The sequence below is a fragment of the Sander lucioperca genome, chromosome 20 (genome assembly GCF_008315115.2).
Source record: "Sander lucioperca isolate FBNREF2018 chromosome 20, SLUC_FBN_1.2, whole genome shotgun sequence".
NCBI classification, from domain to species: Eukaryota; Metazoa; Chordata; class Actinopteri; order Perciformes; family Percidae; genus Sander; species Sander lucioperca.
This window is the reverse complement of record NC_050192.1, coordinates 26,734,022-26,758,058: the sequence shown is the minus strand read 5'-3', so window position 1 is coordinate 26,758,058 and position 24,037 is coordinate 26,734,022.

Here is a 24,037-nt window from a genome sequence, read left to right as displayed (position 1 = left end):
GTGACATCTACAGCCAGTTAGGAAGAATAAGTCCCAATGGACTTGGTTTCAAAGCCACAATCTTCAGCTCTGGTGTGGGAACATTTTGGCTTTAAGCCGAATGAGAGAGGAGAGCCAATTAACGTGAACGAGCCTATATGTCGACTTTGTTTAAAAACAGTGGCAGCGAAAAGAGGAAACACAACTAACCTAAAATGGTTATGTTTTAGGTGTAAAACATAACCATCCCACCCAGTTTTTTAACCTGGGAACAACAACCACAGGAGGTGGAGAGGGGTCTTCCAGACAGTTATCTCTTACAGATGCTTTTTCCCGGCAGTGCAAATATAAACGTGACAGTACGAAATGGTGCACGCTCACAGATTGCGTAACTCGCTATATAGCCAAAGAGATGCAGCCATTAAACACGGCCGAAAAACCAGCATTTAAAAATATGCTGCTAACTTTTGACAAACAATACGACTTGCCAAAGAAAACCTACATCTCCCAAACTGCCATTCCATCTTTGTACAACAAAGTAAAAGACGACATTCTGAAGGAGATAAGAGACATCTCCTTTACTCTGCCACTACAGCACTTTCTGTTAACAAAGGTGTATTTATTATTTCTTTATGTTTTATTTATTTAGGATATATTTTTTGACATTCCGATTCCAATGTCTAAATATTCTTAAAAATTAAACATTCTTTGATCTCTGAAAGAGTGTACTTGCATTATTATGCTATAATATTGTAATTATGTAATCAGTGGCATAAAATGGTCTTAAAATGACAATAATATCGTTTATCGCAATTCATTTTGGGACAATATATCGCACAACAAAAATGAGTTATTGTGACAGCCCTACACACACACACACACACACACACACACACACACACACAGAGCAGACAGGCCTTGGCATCCTGAAAATGAAAAGATGTCGAAAGTGAGCTAAATATTGTAATAACTGATAGAAACAAATTGTGACTAATGACCAACAAAACTGTATCCAAAGCCATAGCTGTAAGTAGGGCTGGGGGTAAATGATTATTTATTAAACGATTAATCGGGCGATTATTTTATCGATTAGTCGACTAATCTAACGACTAATTGGATGATTAATATAACGATTATTTTTCTGTTGCTCGATTAATAAAAACCATAATGTATCTCAAATAAATACCAAAAAATTCTAACCCTGTAAAATGTTTTGTACTCAAATGAGCCCTATCACACTTGGATGTGGTGCTTATTTTAATGTTTTCAGTGCTCATAAAAACATCCATTCATTCATGAGCACTGCGCACCAGCTTATGTGCAGCCCTGGCCTGGACATTGCTTGGCTCCGTTAGTTGACATTGGTGAACTAGTGTACTGAATCATGATACTATAAGCTGGCTAACGTTAGTCTAATGTTATGTATTTGACTCGTAAACGACCACAGCATGAGTTAACGCTAACTAACGTTAAGTCGTGACTCGTGAGTTAGCTAACGTTAGACAGATAACGTTAAAAGCTACTTTAATCTGCTTGCTACCGTTAGCTAGATCTAGCAGCTGTGCACTTTGGTGGTGCTAGGCTAACCAACGCATCTTAGCTCTCTGTGCAGTTTGTTCGTGCTATGTTAGTAGCTAACGTTCACGTTAGCTAACGTTAGCTACTATAGATAGCTGTGTTCTGCAGCCGTAAGCTAGCTACCATTCAAGCCAACATTAGATGATAACTAACATTAGCTAAATAGAGCTGTCTAGGCGCCAGTAGCTAGCTAACGTTAACATTAGCTACTAACCTAGCACGAACAAACTGCACAGAGAGCTAAGATAGTTAGCTAGCACCACCGAAGTGCTCAAGCTACACAACACACTACACAAACATGAAATTAATTTAGCCAACGTTAGTACTAAATTAACACTTGTTATTGTCTCCTTCACGAGTGACAATGGGGTGCCTCCATTTCAGATGCTCCCACATTGCTGTTGTGCTGGTGTGGTATGCCAACTCCATTTGGCAAAGAGCGCAAATAACGACACCTTTACGTTTGGGACTAAATTTGAAGTATTCCCATACCTTCGATGATTTAGGGCGAGCTGTTTTTGACTTTTTCTTTTATTGGGGCTTTTTGCAGGGCTTTGTTGAGAATTCTGTGAGGAGGTTGCTGTTTCATCCTCCATTCTACAATGTTTTGGTCTCCCACGTGTGTGTGGCGAGCTGTGGCAAAGCGTCGACGCAAAAATATGACGTTGACGTAATTTTGACGTCGACGCATGCAATCCTACTTTTTTTTTTATAGACATGCATTTATTGAATTTTAACAGTTTACAAAATACATGTTGATACATTTAACAAAGCATATAACAATCAAACTATAAAAGAATCCACTCCCCCCACCCCAAAGGAAAAAATAAATAAATAAATGGGTAACGACATTATATAATCATACACAGCTTGGCATCACATGGTTAAGGAGGTATCGATAGTTAGGAACATATCACCTTCAAGTTTCCAGAGTTTCCTTAATTTCACAGTTCTCCAAGAATGAAAGAAAGGGATTCCAGATCTCTTTGAATTCGGCAGATTTCTTTTTCATTGTGTATGTTAACTTTTCAAGGACAAGGCATGTTGATAGTTCTTTCAGCCAGCGACCAACAGAGGGGCTCTTGACATCTTTCCAACAGAGAGAAATCAAGCGTCTAGCTTGTACTAAACATAAGTCTGTAATTTTCCTCTCTTTGCTGTTTAACATACAGTCCTTGGGATACAAATTAAGAATGCAAAGTGCAGGATTGTCAGGTACTGGATTTAAGGTCATCTGAGAAATACATTTTATAACTTCATTCCAGAACTTTTGTATCTCAGGGCAGTCCCACAGACAATGAAATAAAGTGCCCTTTTCAACATTGCATTTAACACAGATATCAGGAATATTTGGATTCATCTTATTCAGTCTTTCCGGAGTAACATAAGTTCTCATAAATTTCTCTTATTAAATTTAAATAAGTGTGTCCGAGGTATATCATATTCTTTTCTAAGTTCCTCAAATGAAGCTAGTTTGCTTTCCTTATATAGATCCATAACTTTACAGATGCCCTTTGTTGCTCACATTTTAAAACCTTGGTCTTTTTTTCCAGGAGAGAAGTTATCATTCCCCCATATTGGTGAAAAGCCTGAAAACAAAGTAGATTCACCAAGAAGTGATTGTACATTGTTCCAAACATTAATTGTGTTTCTCACAAAGGGGTTATCAGTAAGCCGCTTCAGTTTTTTGACAGATGCAAAGTATAAATAAGTGTCAAGTCGCTGGCCTTTAGTGCACATACTTTCAATTTGCACCCATGGTAAGTAAGGTTCAGGCGAAAACCAGTACATTGCAGCTCTAATTTGAGCAGCCCAAAAGTACCATTGTAAATTGGGTAATTGTAACCCTCCTCTCTCATAAGGCAGGTAAAGGAGTGACAGTCTCAACCTTGACCTCTTGTTATTCCAAATAAACTTAGTAGTTGCTTCATTTTGGAGAAGAACTGTGGCGGCGGAGGTAAAGGGATGGATTGAAATAGGTATAAAAACTTTGGTAGTATATTCATCTTGATTATATTTATACGTCCTAATAGGGGGATTGGCATTGATGACCAGCTATTCATGGATTCAGTTACTGTAGAAATCATAGGATCATAGTTACAGGATACTAAATCTTTAATGGTTGGGGTAATGGTGATACCGAGATATTTAAATCCATTTACCGCATTATTGAAAGGGTGGTTTATCACCGAATTTATATGCTCCCGCTCATTCAAGAACATAATAGAGGATTTTGTTTCGTTTACTTTAAAGCCTGAAAATTTCACGAATGTGTCAATTAAATTAGTCAGATTAAGAATTGAGTTACTTAGGTCTGTTAGAAGTAAAAGGGTGTCATCAGCATACATTACAATGCGATGTTCAGTATCCGATACTTTTATACCTGAAATTGAGGGGTGCGATCTCACCGCAATTGCAAGCGGTTCCATTGCCAAAACAAATAGCATTGGCGAAAGAGGGCACCCCTGACGAGTACCTCTTGTGAGTTTGAAAGGAGATGATATTATATAGTTGGTGGAGACCTCTGCCATTGGGTTAGTATAAAGTGTCTCAATCCATTTTCGAAAGTAGTTACCAAAGGCAAAGCGAGATAACACATCAAATAAATAGCTCCACTCCACTCTGTCGAATGCTTTTTCAGCATCTAAAGACAGAATAGCGGTGTCAGGGGTTCCCTCCCTCGCATGTATCAAATTCAACACCCTTCTGACATTATGGAAAGCTTGACGGTTTTTCACAAAACCATTCTGATCCGGATTGATCACCGTCGGGAGCACCGGTTCCAGTCTTCTAGCCATTACTTTAGCGATAATCTTAGCATCCGTGTTAAGCAGTGAAATAGGTCTATATGACGTGCAATTGGTAGGGGACTTATTGGGTTTCAGAATAAGTGTTATCAACGCGCTCCTCAGAGAATCTGGAAGACAACCCTGTTGAAAGGCCTCCTCATACATAGCTAAAAGGGGTTCAATTAATTTATCTTTAAATATCTTGTAGATATCAACTGGAAGACCGTCAGGGCCTGCGGCTTTACCTCCTCTCATATTAGTAATGGTGCCAGCAATTTCTGAGGCATCTAGTTTCCTATCCATTTGTTCTTTAAAATTGTCTGATATGGAAGGAATATAAAGATCGTCCAGGAACTCAGATTGTGTTTCCAGACTTTCTGGGGATTCGGATGAATATAATATTTTATAGTAGTTGGAAAAAGTATCATTCATTTCCTGTGGGTCTGTTGTTATTGCTCCACTCTGAGTTTGAATTGCAGTAATCGCCCTGTCTGCATCTAATTTCTTTATTCGCCAGGCTAACAATCTCCCCGGTTTTTCACCTTGATCATAGTAACTCTTTTTGTTGTTTGAGCCGGATTAAACTATTTTCTGCTTTCGATGTTGAAATTTCCTCGTAATGGGCTTTAAGTAACTTTAATTCTTGTTTTATTTTTGTGGAGCCGTCCAAAAAGGCCTCTCTTTCCAATTGTCTAATTTTGTGGTCAAGCTCATTCATTTTCAGCTTGAGTTTGTTTGTTTTTGAACTGGTGTAAGATATGATCATGCCTCTGATATATGCCTTAAAGGCCTCCCATCTGACAATAGCAGAGGTCTCATCTGTATTTGTATTGAAGAACGACTCAATTTGGGCATCTAAAAATTGCAGGAAATTCGAATCAGAAAGCCATCTGGGATGAAATCTCCATCTAGGAGTCCCTTTAACTACCCCTTGGGCTCTATATACAAGTGAAGTAGGGGAGTGGTCTGACAGCAGTATGCTGTTATAGTTACATTCTATCACAGAGGAGAACATAGAGCTGGAAATCAGGAAATAATCTATTCGTGAGTATGACTTAAATCGGGGAGAATAACAGGAGAATTCTAATTTATCTGAGTTCAGTCTCCTCCAGGGGTCACACAAATTCCGATCATTTATATACTGTAACAGTTTCTTCCTACTTTGTATATGAGAGGAATCCATCCCAGTTGACCGATCCAATTTAGGATCTAAAGTGCAGTTGAAATCACCTGCTATAAGAGCCTTGCCTGGGAGAGAAGCAATTAATAAAAATAAATTTTCAAAGAATTTGGGATTATCTTCGTTTGGGGCATATACATTGATCATGTTTATCTTCTCATTTATCAGTGTACCCTGGACAATCAGGTACCTACCCCCCATGTCACGGATGACGTTGTCCACTTTAAAGGGTATCAATTTATGGATCAGGATCATCACCCCTCGGGTGTGTGATAAGTAGGAGGCTGATATTACTTGCCCTGGCCATCTCCTTTTTATCTTTATCACTTCATCTGACAATAAGTGGGTTTCCTGGAGATATACAACTAACGATTTAAGTTGTTTAATCCTACTAAGGACTTGCTTAATTTTAGCCAACTTCACCATACCTCTAACATTCCAGGATGTAAACTTCAAATTTAGATTAGAAGACATATAAAATAAAATCAAGCATAAACAATTTTAACCAGGCCACATATGTAATAGGAAGGAATGATGTAAACTGTAATCTCGTTCTTAAAACAATTGGATTGTATGCCGTTATCCCGAATTGCAAAATAAAATGTACATTTATAACCCCTAAACTTAATCCCAGCACTGTCTCCCCAAACGAGACGGCTTACCTTCCCTGGTAGCATTAAGAGCGAGATAGGCGCTCAACTGATCCACTAACAACGAGGAGCAGTTATGAACAGATAAATCACACATAACCCCCCCTCACAATCGGCTTAATGCAGTAAGCGAACAAAATATGTATATGCGCATCTGTCTGTGTGGAGTTAAAACCACGTCAGCGTATAGTGACAATCAGGTGCATCCTGGTAGAGCATCATTACAGCGTGTATGAGACAGACAGTACCTTTTCTTAATAGGTGGAAAAACAAAGTTCAGGTTAAGTGATGCCATCGTCTGCTGGGGTTGAAAAGTCCCGTCACTGACAGAGGTCCTCACAGTGTAATCCCGTTAGCTAGCCATGGCTAACTTACTAGGTGTCCAATTCTTTAATAAACGACTCCACACCTGCAGGATCAGCAAACACGCGAAGTTTCCCTCTGTGGAGCAGCTTGAGTTTAGCAGGGTAAATTATACCGTAGTCTACCTTCAGGTCCCGTAGTCGTTGTTTCACATCATCAAATCGCTTTCTTTTCTTGTGCAGTTCAGTGGATATGTCTTGGAAAAGCATGACATGGTGGCCTTCATACATGATCTTGCCCTTCTTTCTAGCTGTCTGCATGACTCGGATCTTGTCTTGGAAGTTTAAAAACTTCAGTATCATGACTCGCGGCGCACCTGGTAGTCTATGAGCTCTTTCGATAATCGGCGGGGCAGGAAAAGTCTCGGGTCCCAGGATGTTGGGTAGCCACTTTTCCAGAAAAGCAGTTGCATTGCCTTTTTCAACTTTCTCCGGGAGATTCACCAGTCTGAGATTTGAACGGCGGCTTCTGTTTTCCAGGTCATCCACTTTAGAGGTGAGCTCAAACACCTGCTTCTCCAGTATCGTGATTCTAGTTTTCTCATTAGCAATATCATCCTCCATGTCACCAATACGGTTCTCTGCTTGTTCCAGTCTCCCTGAGAAGTCTTTAAAGTCTGACTTAATCTCGTTAATTGCGGTCAGAACTCTGTCAAATTTGGAGCTGAAGTCATTTTTCAGGGCTGCAATAGCCTCTAAACTCCCTGCTGCCCCGGAAGCGTGCACATCGGTGGTTAGCATGCTAGCATCCTCTCCTGTTTCTTCAAGCCGGTCGGTCTTATTCTGCGCCTTTTTTTGATGGCCCGGGTTAGTTTTAGATTGTTTAGTCTAGGGCTGAACGATTTTTGAAAATAATCTAATTGCGATTTCTTTCCCAAATATTGCGATTCGATTTTTTTTTTTTAAGCTTTGTCTTCTGTATTATTCAACAAAGACAAACAAATCATTTTATAGTATGAACAACACACAATTACACACTAGACAGTTAAAAAAGTAAAAATATAGTATACACACACACACACACACACACACACACACACACACACACACACACACGTGTAATTTTTTACAGTGCACAGAGAGGAGCTGCCTCCAGCCCCTCCCCCTCGTGAAGTTGAGTGCTGCCGTGTGCACTTGTTCAGAGAGGCTATCGTTGCGTTAGCATGTTGCTGGTGTTCTTGCCGTGGGATTAACTGTATTAATAAAACCGTTGAAACTCCGCGGCCACGCTGCTGTGAAAGCTCCCCGAACGTCATTTATCAGAGTCTGGTTGTTACCCCTCTCAGTGGCAGCTCCTCCACTCCATATCTTTATAACGGAGCTAACCGCTAACCGGAGCTAACAGCTAATCAGAGCTAGTTGCTAACCGAGCCTTGAGTTCTGTGTGCCTGTATCCATTAACTGCACGTATGGACTCGAACCAGAATAAAACCCTTCATTTTATTAAAATGGCTGTAAAAGTTTTAAACTACAACTCAGAGTTGTTTGAATGACAGAAATCAGCTCAAGGTACGAGTAGTGTTAGCGTGCTAGTTGATGCTTTCTCTGCGGAGTGCAGACTGATTGGCTCTCGCGAGTCATGTGACCAAATCGCAGCCTTTGCGATTAGGAAATCGCGTTTTAACATATCGCGATATTATCGCAAATGCAATTAATCGTTCAGCCCTAGTTTAGTCGACATATCTTAGATTACAGATGCACTGTACTTAAGTTTAGTGAAGGAGTGCGTTTGCTTTTAACTCAGGATATGTAAATTTAGCCGATTCCTACGGAGAGATCAAAAATGCGACCGCTCAGCTCCGCACCATAGCCACTCCCTTATGCAATCCTACTTTGAAGTGTGATGCCAAAGCTCTGAACCATGTTTTTTAAATCCGTGACCATCCACCTGCAGCAGTTAGTTTGCCCTACTCTCCTTCATCAAACATTCAGACAGCTCTCTCTCCCTGAGCTCAGGAGCAAACAGCAGAGTCACGGCCTCCTGCTGTGTTGGTCTGAGTAATGTGGCTGCCTAATGATGGTATCACAGAGAATGTCAGAGGAAGTTACATCAATGGGAATCTTAGTGTCAACAGGCTGACCACAGAGTCTGTGAGATGACAGTTCAAGTGTATCACTTACAATGCCATCTCCCACCCTGCATCTGTCCTGCAACTGTCCTCTCCTGCATGGCAGGGGACATGCTGACAGCTCCAATTGAACATAAGTGGGATTCTAGATACTCATACACACACACACACACACACACACACAGACTATAGTTTGAACCCAAGAACCAAGAACAAGGGCACAGTAAACGAGTCAAAGTCATGTTGACCAACCCTATAGATCTGTGATTAGAGCTGAACAATTAATCGATAAGTTGTCAACTATTAAATGAATCGCCAACTATTTTGATAATTGATTAATCAGTTTGAATCAATTTTTTATGGGAAACATGATTCCAGCTTCTTAAATGTGAATATTATTCTAGTTTCTTCTCTCCTCTGTGACAGTAAACTGAATATCTTTGAGTTGTGGACAAAACAAGACATTTGAAGACGTCATATTGGGCTTTCGGGAAACCCTGATCATTGATTGATTGAGGAAAAATAATCAAATGAATGAATGACAGTGAAAATAATCGTTTTAAAAGTTTTAGCCCTATCGGCGATGCATCAAACCAAATTGACTTAACGGTTCGCTGTAAAGTTATGGACCTCTGGAAGTGCTATGGAGCTGTTTTTCTATGAGTAGGACCCCTTTTTGTATCTCGTTTCTCGTGCGGACACACACACGAGTACACGCTGGTGATGTGATACAAAGTCCTGCCGATGGTTGGTTTCGCACTGTACCACTGATCAACAGGTGGCGGTGACATGCCAAGATATGCTGCAATGCACCAGTAAAGACAGGGAAGAAGGAGACCTTTATGGTTATGTATCATTTAAACAATGTTGGATTTTGGGCTTTTTGGGACAGCAGCACAAGCTGTTAACACAGCATTGATATATGATCATCATTAGCCTACCTAATAAAGTTGTTACAGGGAACATGAGCAAACACATCCAGCAGACAGAGAGAAAAATTAGCATTTCTGTCCACCTGGCAAATGTAAGTCCAATATTTACTGTTCTTTTAGCTCTGGTTTGGGAAATGCAACACTGTCTTCTCTGCCAACTTTGTCTGTTTTCCGTTTTGTGCTGGGCAGGAATTGGGGTCAATGAAAACGGTGAGAGTGAACCAGAACAGTAACCATGACAATGAGCTGAAAGTGCTCCGTGAACTAAGGCGAACTGCAGACATGGTAATAATTCTTTGCGGGTTCATCACTACAAGCGACACCTCTCAAATTTTTGTTTTTTTTCCTTTCACATAAAATTATTGATTAGAGCAGCTTTAATTTTTGAAATAGGCAAATTAACATCTTATTATTCACTCAGCCTTTCATGGTGATTTAATATTGTAGTGAATATTCAAAAGACTGGATTTTCTGTGTTTTTCTCCATTTTCAGGGGGATGTAAATCACTTTGTAAGAGATTCCACTGAGAGCTAAAACAATTAGTTTCACTTCAGCACATATACTTGATTTGTAGGAGGAAGATAAACAAAAGAAGTGACGACACTAATGAGAAATTACAACGAAAGAATATGCTCCATTCTTTCTTCACTAATTCCCCGGCCCACTCTCCTAATAACCTCTTAAATGTCTTCAGTTTTTCAAATCATGGAGTCTGGCTTTGCTGCCACATAGTGTTTTGGTACTGTAAGTGATTAAATGATAGAATGGAATGTGGAGAAGGCTCTTTTTGCTTCTTAGTGCAAATACGCTATTTAACACAATTACTCAGAAGCATTGCTGCTGTGCGACTGGTTCCTTGAGATGACTGCAGCTAGACAGGCAGTGGCACGTTGTTTTAAAAATAGTGCAGTCACCAGGGTTTGACCATAATTCCTACGTAGTGAATTTTTCTAAACTCTGGTTCTGAAGATGCCCAAAGGACTAATGAGTCAAAGAAAACTCAAACAAAAGTGACTTCTTGTGGTTGATTTCTCAGAAGGCAATTCTTTTTTCTCTGGTCAGCCTTTTCCCCTGCCGTTGCACAACTAAACCCAACAGGAAAGACTCTGGTCAGTGATTTGTTGACGTTCTCACTGCCCTTCATTAAGACCAAAGCCAGTCGGGTCCAAACAGCAGCTTAGCAAAGCAGCCCAGCGACAAACAGCTGCCAAATGAGCAAGTAACAAACCACAGCTACCAACTGGAGGACCTCTCCTACCTGAAGCACTGAGAAAAGAAACAGAGGAAGCTGGAGGGGATGTGGGACGATGTAAATTGTTCATTGGACGGAGGCTCTCAGACGTGTGTCAAACCGCCGGTGGCCAAAAGAGAACTGTAAACATGTAGGCTCCCCTGTGGCTTTTCCATCTCTGTTTCTGTGTTGCCGAGGAAGTGTTTTGGTGTCCGGGTTAAGTATTTTTGAGGATATGAGTGTGTGTGTGTGTGTGTGTGTGTGTGTGTGTGTGTGTGTGTGTGTGTGTGTGTGTGTGTGTGTGTGTGTGTGTGTGTGTAATTTTTGGCCAAAAAAAAGCCCAGATGGCCCATTTTCAAGGCACCTCAGGGTCACAATCCTTTTCTTCCTCTCCTCCAATCCTCCCATTAAACATCACCATGAAAGCACCAAGGAACTGTATAAGCTGAAACATGTGGGCATTGTAGTAGCTGAGTGATACAAACAGAACAAGAGTAAATATATGGAGAAAAATCAGCAACAACAGTATTCACATTACAGGGGGAGGTAGGGAATTAAATATTCACTGTGCTCCTCAGTAATTTAGCTGATTGTCCCAGACAACATTTTAACCATCGGGAAATTACAGGATAATAGACATGGGCATTCCACAAGACAAAGCCAAAAGCCTCCTTAGGGGGTTGCGGCGGACATACTGCATCAGGTGGCACGTCTGGGCAGGACCGCACTTTCTGTGTGGAGTTTGCATATTCTCCCCGTGATTGGGTGCTCCGGTTTCCTCCCACCACCAAAAACATGTATGTGTGTCAGTGCCCCCTGACGAAAAAGAACTGCTCCTATGTATAGGCTAGATAGATATGGGGCAGTGGTGGCCTAAAGGTTAGAGATGCGAGCTTGTGACCGGGAGGTCGTCGGTTCAATCCCCAGACTGACAGGATAAAATCTGGGTGGGGAAAGTGAAAGAACAGCGCTTGTCCCTCCCCCATTACCATCACTGAGGTGCACTTGAGCAAGGCACTTAACCCCAACCGCTCCAGTGGAGCTGCTCAGTGGCCAGCAGATCAGACTGTGGTTGTACTGGGCAGCTTCCAGGTATGAATGTGGAACTGTGTGAATGTGATCAGGGTGTTCCTGCAAAAAGAGAGGCTGCCTCTCAGTGAACCTTCCCTGAATAAATAAAGGTTAAAAAAAATAAATAAATAAATAAATAAATGCAGAGGGCAAATGCATAGAAATTATGTCATTTTAACATTTAGGTGAATTTGACTCAAAAGTAGCTCTCCTTCCCTGAGTCATAACTCGGTCACATCAGTACACACAGTTAGATTCACTGTCTTACACTTCTGAAACAATAAATAAATGCCCGTAAATCTACTTAGAAATCATAGGAATCATTGTCATCAGTGGGTACACTGCTAACAGGAGCTGCTAATTGTTAATTTGGCATACTTTTAATGGTGCCAATTTGCCCAAATGAAAACAGATATATAGGCTACATACAAACAGGGAATACTAGTACTTACCTGTAGCTGACTTTATAAAAGCTTATTTTATAAACTTTTACAATGCTTTCTTTGTGAAGTGCAGTCATGAACACAGCCAAAATCCAAATGCTGGCCAAATGTGCTATATAGTGAACCCAAACACTCGAGTTTGACCCACTCATGCTAGAAAGTCAGCCTGCCTTCACATCTCAGATGTTCCTGCAAATATTACAGCATAAAGAATTCCTCTTTCCTGCTGCAGCCCAACAAGATGAATGTTTGTCCTGGTATTCAGCAGGTACTAGCTGTAGCTACTGAATTATTCAACTTGTTTACTGAAGTTATTAGAAAAAGCGACAGAGGGAGGAAGATGGGTTGTACGCTCCCTCTCAGGTAGGCAGAGGCAGTTTGGGGTTTTTCCAAAACCTCTGCTTGTGTGTAGTGTTTTTACGACCAAATATGATCTATGCGTTTATGAATAGCATTCATTCCTTCCTAGCAATTGTCATTTATAGCATGGAGGTCTATGGTTGCTTGGCATTCAAGGAAAATCCACTCCCTGTCACTGCTAATGAAATTTAACACAGTCATAACCAAGAACTCTCTCCATGCCCCAGAATTGAACATATTGATCTGTGGTTGTCAGCTAATCCATAAATGTGTCTCAGAGTGTATCACACAGCGGTCAGTCACTCAGTCAGTGTAGATCAGTGGACTGTAGTGATTACTTCAGGCTTAAACTCAGTGGTGGCTCATGTAGTCCTTCACCCCAACACATCATATTTTGTGAAATGAGCATGAACTCTTAAGCAGACTGCATTTTCTGGACATGAATCAGGGGACCATTATGAAAGTAATATTTGCTATCGCTGTGATTTGAAGAACAAGTTAGGTATAGGTAGGTAAATGCTGTCACTTTCGCTTCACAATGCTTTGTATGAACAATGTAACCCTTACACCACCCAGACATACTTTTCACTCTTATCACCTGAGATTAATCCAATTTGTATCAATATGTGATATGTTTCATAAATAAAACAATTTTTTGATTTATTTGATTAATGTAACCAAACACATTAGTTGAGGCTTTTTTTGTGCGTGAATTAAACAACAGAACGGGTCGTTTGCCAATGACTCTCAAAACGACATATGACCGTTCTATTTAACGCTGTGAAATGGAACTGCTTTGTTAATTTCAGGCAGCAAAACTATTATTTTTGGTTTCACACGGGACACGAACAGCGACCTCATGGGTGAAAGTCCTGTATTGTGACCCATCCATCGTCCCATTCCTCCTCCCCGTGCTGTCACTCTTTATACTTTGTCACCTCACTTCCTTCTTTGTTCCCGTCATAACTACTAAGGCCACTAGAGGTCACTGCCTAACAACAAACTGAAAATGGGTCGTAATAAGCCGCTTGCAGAGGCAACCTATATAGCTGTTTTTTTTGGTGCGGATGGTGTGGTTCGTGCTTTATCCGCCACAGCTCTTGTAATGTTTTTGTCTCTTTTTATAGCACAGAACACACAGTATTTACATTTGCTCATTGGTCATTTAGGATGCTTTGAGGAAAAATTCATTTCTAGGGTGTTATAATGGACTGGTGTGGAAAGTAACTCTTGACTACCCACTGCTGTCTCCCTGTAGCCCTTTACAGCAAATTACAAGTTACAAGTTCTTTGTGAGGAGACTAACATAGCGGATAGCCTGCAGAATGCCAACCCGGTGTTAGTGACACCAGATAACCGCTCAGCCTCGTGCAGCATTAGCATGTCATTCTGGGAATGAGGGATGGAGAGCTACTCCTGCTTGGGGATAGGATTTTTTGCTGCTGTCTTGTTGTTCCCATAATACAGCATGAGGATGGAGGCAGCAGCGTGCCCGGGATTCAGCTCTGCTTTCCAGCTCTCGGCTTCGCCTGCTGCACTGCCAAAACCAGAACCTTTCACGTCGTGCCCTGTCCTAACAAGTGGAGCTGTTTGGGGGGTGGTAGCTTTCCCAGTGAGGCTGTGTGCTTCTTTCAACTGCCAAACATGATTGTTCGGCAAATTACTAAAGCCTAACTTTTATATGACGCAGCAAATTCTTTGGTCGCACATAATTGCTATATTTGACTTGTTATGGCGTGTACTAATGTATTTTATACACTAGTTATTCTCAACCAAACAGTCTGGTCACAGATTAGTTCCAACTGTGTTGATAATTCCCATGAAGCCCAATTAGTCATGCTTTTTTACTGTTTCTGTTCTCGTGTATGCACACTACTTTGAAGAAAACATTTCGTGCAGTTGTAACTGTTGAAGAAGAGCCTTAATACCAGTGAGGATGTTCTCTCAAGGGATAATTGGTGCGGGTGTGCTGCTTTTTTATTGCCTACCTGTCACAATAATATCATAGCCATAATAGCAAAGATCTTATTTTGAATGACATTTGAAGTACATGTCAATGTTTCCTCTGTTCTTTATTAAGTATTGTGATTCCATTTCTGCAATTTAAGCGGATCCAGAGATGTGCAATGTTTTAGGGCTCAGTTGGGGATCAGCTTCAGGTTAAGAGCAGTCCATCCACCAAGCAGTAAACTTAAGTTAGCTGTGCCTCCTCTTAAATGTTTTTTTTTTTCTTAGAACACATTTCTACTATCCCGGCGCTAGCTTCCCTGCTCAAGTGGCCAAGACACTAAATGTGAACCACCTCCATGGGTGGCTGATCCTGACCTTTGACCTCCCCGTTGTGGGAATAAAAAAGCAGCTTCATCACCACATTTTAGACTTTGCCAAAGAAAGTGTATTAAAGGAGGCCAGTATGTATGTGTGAGCAGATGACTGCTGACAGTGAAAAATGCAGATTGACCACATGTTTCCTGTGAACGTCTTCATTGGGACATGATGGATGGTGCTTGCCTGTTTCCCAGACGTGACCCTGCGAATGGTGCTTTAATGCCATTCCAATCAGCAGCCCTAAGCTATACTGTTGAGCTGGTGGCTCCAGCCCACAGCTGGGAAGCTTCCACAGCAGTTTTGCTGCGAAACCAAAATTCTGAGTTTGACCTCAGCGCTGCTAAAATTTGATACTATCTCAATACAAATAAGAAAAACCACCAAGCAGTGTTGCAAAACAACAGATGCTTGCCTTGGTTCCCACATTTGGGCAGCTTTTACTAACTTTAGTGCAGTGGTTTTAATGGAAGTTGTTCGTTCCTGTCAAGTGTGTGACCTCATGACACACATTTGTCAAGTAGTTGAAGAAGACTGAGATCAACTTCAAAACATGGCCGACTCTTGCTGTGTTTTCAGTTTTTTGACCCTGATTGCTTTAGTCTCAGAAGAGCCAAACTTAGCTCTGTCTATTTCAATTATTTCTTTCCCTATCTAACTGTACTATTGAACAGAAGAAGAAGAAGAAACTGTCTTTTATAATAGTATTGATCCCTCTTACATTACAGTGGGCCGCATCATGTCACAGCCTTCCAATTAATCGGAAAGGCCAAACCCACATCCCCAAGAGAATACCTCACGTGCTCTAATTCTTTGGACTTGCTCATCCCTTGATATCAGTTTGACACGTTGGAGCTTTCAAATGCCAAGACTTTTGACTACTTTGCGTGTTTTCCTCCTTTCCAGAACTGCAGATACGGCAGACATAATGATGGTATCCAGTTTCCTCAGTTGGAAGAATTATAAGGCCTACGTTCCCGTGGATTAGCCCCGTCGATAGCTGTCCTCTAGTTGCCTCGGAGCACCATCTAATTTCCATCTGAGAGTGTTTCTGTACAGCCAGCAGATTTTGTTTACCCCGATTATTATTATGATTTTTTTCCCCCTCTTGTTTTCTATCCTAGCACTGAGTGCGGTCTTTTTATGGTTCTTATAAAAGGTTGGAGTTTTCTTTAAAGCCGTCTTGGTGCTGGCTTGCCAAAGCCACAGCAGATGTGCCGCTTTTGTTCTTCATTACCGATTGGCAGCTGCCCGGTACTCAGAGCTGCCTAAATGTTTCAGAGACACAATGCGTGAGTTAAGGCTCACCCCTCTAATTAAGTAAATGGTATGGATTTTGTTCCTCAAAAACTAAAAATGATGTTTGGAATAAAAATAATGTATTTCTGCTGTTCTGGTGATATCAACAGTTTAATACCTCAATGTTTGTTCCAGGAACAATGGCTTGATTAAGTCTCGGTGCACTCACACACAAAGCCAAAGGACGCACAGACACACAGATACATACCGGAGAGTCACATCCAAAACAAAATGCATGCACTGACTCAAACACTCTCTCATTCACTCAAATTCCTGCCGTGTGTGGAGCTCAGTCTGAGGTTTTGCATGCTGGGACAGGACCTTGCTGCTTGTTTGTCCCACAAAGTCACCAGAGCCACTTAAAAACTCATTCAGTGCTGCGGACGCCTGCTTTACCCAGAAGGAAAACAGCAACACACAAAGGAAGTCAACTGAGGACCACACATGCTTGTGTATCAGGCTATATTGGTGTCTGTTTGTGTCCATGCCAAGGGAAAATCATTATGTCTGCCAGTATGAGACCTGTGTCCCTTTTTGGTATGGTGTTACAGAAGAGGGCCTGTGTGATCAAAGATTACTGGTAAAGGATGGTTTGGATAAAGGGTTGAGAATGTCCCTCAGTCTTGGGACAGCTGGGGGATTTAGGTACTGAACCCTTGTCTGGTGCTCTTCGGCTGCTTGGGGGCTCCAGAAGTGTACGGAAGTAGAAGTGAAATCTAATAGTTCCAACTTCAAATTTTCAAATAGAGGATTAGTAGTTTACAGGTTACAGAAGGGCTTCAAACCCTTCTGGGGGTGACCGACAAATCTTGTTTAGGAAGGGCTTTTGAGCAAGGCACTTTACTTCCAAAGATCCAAGTGCAGTTTCTCATTGTCCATATTATTATTACACTATTCTAAATAGTGTTCGTCCGATATGGTTTCATTTCAATTCAATTGAAAACACCAATGAAAAATGTAGTTTTCAAAGCATTCCCTTGTCGTGTGGACGGCCACTAAAAGGCTTTGCAGTTACACTTGCTTACGGTCCCACAACCATCCCAAATGACAAATCTGATCAGGAGAAGGGGCTGGGGACGCCCAAGTAATATTTTTCTGAGCCCTGTAAGCTAGTTTAGCGGTTTGAAAGCTTGCTACCATGATGCTGGCGTCTGCCCATAGAATGGTGAAATTGACACATGGTGAAGCGCTAAATTCATTCTACACCTGCCACACTGAAAAGGATGTCCTTTTTTTGTTAATTGGCCTTGTAAGTGCAGGCATCGCACAATGCCGATTCTCTAAAAATGGTATTAATTGGCCCAAATCGGTCTATCACTAATTTCAAATTATTTGCATCATGCATGCTTCTTTCTCCTTGCTAGAAACTGGAAAATGGCCTTTCAGAGGAATATGGTTTTGTCTTCCTCCCTTTGTCCCAGTTCATCTTTCACCCATTGGTTATTGGTGAATTTTGTTTTTGACATTGGTTTCTTCATTTTTTGGTGATGTAGTGGTTTTGTTCTTTTGCTGGCTTCTTGCATGGCTCCAACTACTGCTTGAGGCTGCATATTTATCTTATCTGATTTAAAAGAATCCACTAAATTGTTCTCACCCACAACACAATGGAAAGAGCCCCAGGTCATATGCTTCCAACAAATAACATCTGGTGGTTTGTGGGTGACGAGTTGTATTCATGTTTGAATAAACAGGGCATTGCTGAAAAGAGCATTCATGTCAACTTAAAAACAAGGTACACCTTTTCACAACAACCAATCAGACAAGGATGCAGAGGTTTCTGGAACAAACAGGCGGATGAAGAGACAAGCTTAACAATGATTGAATTGTCAGACTGCACGATGATGAATTAGGTTGCAATGCACGGTAGAGGGATAGGTCGGTTGTCTAATCCCTGTGCTGTACTATATCATAAAAAAAACAAAAACATAACCCAGTTAGTGTAGAGGAGATACATGAGCTGCAAGAACAACCTTCAAGAACCAACAAAACAAGATGCCAATCAAAGCAACAACTTTATTGGATACCAACATTTAAATAACAGAATAGCTAACTTGGTGAATAATGGTAGAATAAAACTATTTTTGAAATGAAATGTTTGATAGAGTTGGAGACAAGTGGGAGAGGAATAAAACAATTTACATGTTACTTTTCTTGAATGTTTTTGATTTATATATATATATATATATATATATATATATATATATATATATATATATATATATATATATATATATATATATATATTTTAGTTTTCATAACAGGGTCACACATTTAATAGGCTTAACAGTTTATTGTTCAAATAAACTCGTGTGACAGGGTTTCCATGAAATTGTCATTAGAAATTATTCATTGATTTAAAGCCAAGAGTGACAATGCTTCTTTAATAACAATACAGGTTCAAAGTACGTAGTGCCTTAACAATTTCTAATCTGGAACATACTATTAATTGCACAGAATAGTAAGGACGACTAACCTCAAGGCAAAAAAGAAGAAAACAAACTAACGGCTACCCACAGTGGCCGCTGATTCCCCGTACAACTGTTAAGAGGGCTCGGTTGCTCTCTTTTTTCTCTTTTGTGTTTTGATGGTAACCCAAGATTTGCAAAACTGTAAAAAAGATGTTGGAGTTCAGTTTTAACCTCGATTGGTTAAGGGTCAGATGATTGAGGTTAGACATTGACCTCGAATGGTTAAGGTTAGGATAGATTGTCAGGCAGAGAGTGCGAGAGTTTTCTCAAATCTAGGGTCACCATCTAGACACAACCTCTTATCCCTGCCTCAGATAGGTCAAAGGTCGAGGGCTAAAAGGGTCAACAACAGAAGCACTCTTGATTCTGGTAGCTAGTAGCGCTTCAGTTGGGTAAATGCTTGCCAGCGATTACGAATCTGAACTTTTGAACCTGAAAGTCGATTAGTTTCCCACTCTTATCACATTTCAATCACAGGGGAAGAAGTTTCATGTTTGTCGTGACAAACTGATACCAGCTGATTGTCACAATGCATTTTTTCTATCATTTCCGCAGTACGACGAGAGGGCAGACCTGTTTGACGAGGTGTTGCCTTCAGAATTAGACAAGATGTACTCAAAGCATTGTGGGTGTTACACATGGCGCCAGTCCAAGTTGGCAATGAAACAATGCAGTAGTGTTGTCCGTCTTCTGTTTTGACACATCTCTTTCGGTTGCCAGTCACCGAGTCGCCTACAGCTCCAATAGTAACCTACTCCTGTGTGTGTGTGTGTGTGTTTGTTTCTGAATGCAATTAATTCATATCTCTTGTTGGCTTTTGGAACATCTGCCAACACACACCTAAAGTACAAACCGTACAGTGTCAGTCATTTCAGAGGCACACTTGTAGGGCCCGTTGTCCGCTGATGCACCTCGTGACCTCCTCCCTCCCTTTCCCTATCGTGTCATAAACCAGACATCTGGTTGCCAACATGCCAGGCAGCATTTCTACCCTGTAATGCCCACTTATTATCTTTTTTCAAACACACATATTAAAGAGCTCATGTTTACTAGAGATTTTATTTTTGGCAGAAACTTCCCAGCCTTATTCTAGGGAAAAGTAGGGATAAATTATTCAGGCAGCGTGGGGAGTCGTTACCCAGAATCTATTCTGGGACTGTGTTGTGCTCAGCAACCACTTAAGGAGATGAAAGAAATCTGCCTTTTTTGTATTTTGGATATTCAGGGAATGTTGACCAAGTACGTATAAGTCAGGCAAGGCACTTCACAGCCACAGTGAGTTGCCCTGTACAACTATAGTGTTTTGCTGGTTTAACTGGCAACCTGCTGGCAACAAGCCTGTTTATCTAACCTTCAGGTTTTCACTGATCCCAAAGGTCTATTGCTGTATGAATATTATATCGTGGATGATAGGCTTAACTGCATTTTATATCCAAGTTTATGGATATGTTGAGGTGTATCACAGGTGGTCACATTTCCTTCTGTCCTTAAAGTCCCTCTCTCTCCTCTCCTACACTCCTTTCTTTTCACTTCTTTCATGTTCTCTCTCTTTGCCCTCAAGGCAATCCCTCTCCTCAAGTTAAAGGACAGAAGAAAGATTTACTGTTGGATCAAGTTGGGAAATCATCTGACCTGTCCTCCTGGAACCCCTCTGTTTTTCCACAAATGCTAGATTTTCCGCCTGTGACATTCTCAACTGAGGTCCTCAGTTCTTTTTCCCCTTTGATTGACACAATCCCCTATGTGAAGAGAAACCGCTGATGGGGGGGCTCAAAGGCGCGCAGCAGTGCTATTCTGACCGAGCCAGGATCTTTGGGCTACACAGTTGAAGAGGGGATGTGAAGGGGCTCCTTTCCCTCTTATTTAAAAAAAGCATCTCTGCTTTTGCTTGTGTGTCAATTAATGCCTAACATCAATGCACCAAACTCTGGAGATGAAATTCAGCTAATCCCCCTCTGTTTCCTCCCCGTCATGAGCATTTTGCTCAGTAATTGTTTACATCTGCCTCATTCCAAAAAAACTGTTACTGGGAAAACCCCCCTCCAAAAATGTCTCAAGTCCCCACTGGCCCCTGGATCCTTTGGCAGAGGATAAGAGAGGCCGTTCCAAACTACAGCCAAGCTGCACTGCACTGCAGCAACACCAGTCCTCTCCCTCTCTAAATGAAGTCGTCTAATCAAGGTCACCACGTATTTTCTTAACCTCTTCTACTTCACCGTATCAATATTCATGTGCAGTAAAACAATGGCCCATTCTGACCCTGCTGTATGTCATCCTCTAATTAGTCCCACCTGTGCTGCCGTACTTTCAACCAGTCACGCTGCTTTGTAAGCCGAGGGTTGTTTGTCAGCACTCCATTTCAGACATCATTATACAGTAGGCGTGTGGAAGATGCAACCGGTTGCATTTTACTTCAGGTGACTTGGGTGATTTATTGCCCATCAAAGCAACTGGGAAATGGGAGGGAGATGCTGTTTACCCTTGCAATTGCAGCCATGGTACACAGATGATGAATGACTCTCTGAAAACACAGACAGACACAAGATAAGAGTCAGAAACAACATCCAGCCCAAACATCTAACCTTACTTTAGTTCTATGCTAGTTTCTATGCAGTCTAACTTTAGTCTGCTCGGTGTGCATCTAAATTCACAATGTCATGGAATTGTCTTCAATTATGTATCATACCAACACGACTAGAGTTATCATACCAGATTACAGTAAGAGTGAAAACAGCCTCAACAATAGAAACAACAAGCACAGAGACCTCACAAGAGGGAAGCTGGGCATTGAGGCAGACTTAGCAGCTCTCTGTATCCCAGCCCCCTCTGGGATTTCCTGACTTTGTTCTTTCTGCGTCGTCTTAGCTCCGCCGTGTAAGTGTGGCTGCATCACAGCCTGACAGCTACTTAATAGCAACAGTCTGCAAGGAGGATACATCTTCTTATTTATAGGTATTTGTGCTCAGCAGGGGTGTGACACATCTTGTCATTACAAGTTCTAAAACACATTTAGATGTCGCTGAGTCAACTATCATTTGAAATCTGACAACATCATGATGGTTGGTTGATTCCCTATACATTCAATTCACTCCTGTTCCACATGTGCAAAGTTTTGGATTATTATTATGTTATTATTATTATGTAAGTGTTGAGTCTTTTCACATCTTTGTTTTTGCACCAAATTATGAAGATTAGCATTGATAAAAGTATCCATAAGTATCGGTGTCAATATAATTCTGACGATGCCCATCCCTAACTGCCTGCTGTAGAAAAGCCTGTTTCTGTCTTCAGGGAATTAGTTTTAATGTCTCTCTCACGCCGAGACATTTACAGCCCTCTTGATTTTCTCCCCGGCTGCTTGGAGCTGGATGAAAGCAGCCGTATCCGCTGGGGCATTTCAGCACGGAGTGAGTGCTGAAAACGTGGGAGGGATGTGGGAGCAGGAAGGAATGTGGAGGAGTTCCAAAGCTCGCCGTTCAAACGCTCACCACTCCGCCTCTCCTTCCCTCCCTCTTTCTTTGCATCTTTCACTCTCACTTTCAGTTGAATTAGCCTTATTGGCCCCCAAATGAAAGGCCGTTATTGCCAAAACATCAAGATACAACATTATTTTGAAAATGATTTGTTTCTTGTGAGTGCCTGTCCTTACCTCAGTATCCTTTCCCCTTCCATCCTCCTCCTCGGCCCCCTGTTGTGGCAGGGAGTGTGGTTTACATTGAAGCTTGATGTTTATAAGTTTGGAACAAAGTTGTAGCCCTCTGTTCTGTAGTCCGGCTTTTTGGTGGCTGATAAAGTGTTTTTGTAAAAGATGAAATGCAGCTTTCAGTCTGTTGTCGACTGAAGTTAGCTGCAGGTTGGGCTTTTTTTAAGAGCTAAAGCTCCTTTTGATTTGGAAGGCGTATATAATCACCTCTTAAGATAAGTCCAAGTACCACTTTGATTAAACACACACACACACACAGACACACACACACACACACACACACACACTGCAGTTTCAGTTTGAGTTAATAACTAAAATGTCTCTCAAAAGTGTCCTCTTAAATGTCCAGCTGTCATAGTACAGATTAGAGAAGCTCTGAGTTGATACCAATGTTAATACACTCATCCACATGTAGGTCGCCTTCCCTTATTACAGTGCGCTTCCTGCAATAAGCTTTAAAAGCGAATGGATTTCATTTGCCCTGGCTTTTGTCTTTCAGGCTACACATAGGCTGCCTTATCCCTGCAGACCCTGCTAGGTACTTAAAAAAAAAACATCCCCGGCATGTTTTGATGACAATAATGACATTATAGTTAATTATGCAGTTGGGGATTTTGTGTTTCAGCAAGTACAGTACAAGAGGAAAAGGATGTAGGTGTTGTGGTGGATGGTTCACTTGAATTCCACTCACACATTTCTGAAAAAGTAAAAAAAAAAAAAAAAAAAAAAAAAAAAAGCAACATCTATGATTGCAATAATTAAAGGAACTTTTCAAAATCTACACAAGGATATAGTTTTACCATTGTATAACTCTATCTCTGGTAAGATCCCATCTTGAATATGCTAGCTCAGTCTAGTGTTCATATAAATTAAAATATATTTATGTAACTTATTTATGAAATGTAAGTCATTTTTAATCATGAAATGAATGTGATTTACAAAATCAACAAATTAGTTTATATCAATTTTGTTTTTGTGTTGTTTGAGTCTGAAATATAGAGGATTTTATATCCTGTACCAGACAACTTTTCAATAAATTTCAGTTCATTTGATTTACACTTGCCGGTGTATAAATATACTATTTTCCAAAAAAGAATATCAAATCAGTTAGTCTCAAATCCTTAATTTGTACCCATGGTTTTTCCTGCACACAGGCATAGGCTGCTCAAAAGCTGCTGACGCTAATCATATCAGGGCTCGAAACACTGACGCTCCTCTGCATGTTTTTCAGGAAGAAGCGTCTAATTGACTGTATATTTTGAATTACAGATGTCAATGTACAAAAATGATATTCTCATGGAAATACTCTAGAATTGAACATTAATCAAAGCCAAGTATCAAGTCTGTATCAATGGAACTAAATGTGATTCTAAGCAGGGTTAGTGCATCAATAACACAGCAACTTGCTTGGTATTTCTTAATCTTTTGTTAGACATTATTATGCAAACTACCAAAAAACAATTTCATCAAAATATCTTATTTGCTATTTTATGTCTGTTGGAAAAAAAAAAAAGTGACTTAATCTTATGAATGTGCAACATGTGTGCTTTTTAGTCTCCATTCATTATTATTATTATATTATAGTCTTCATTCACAA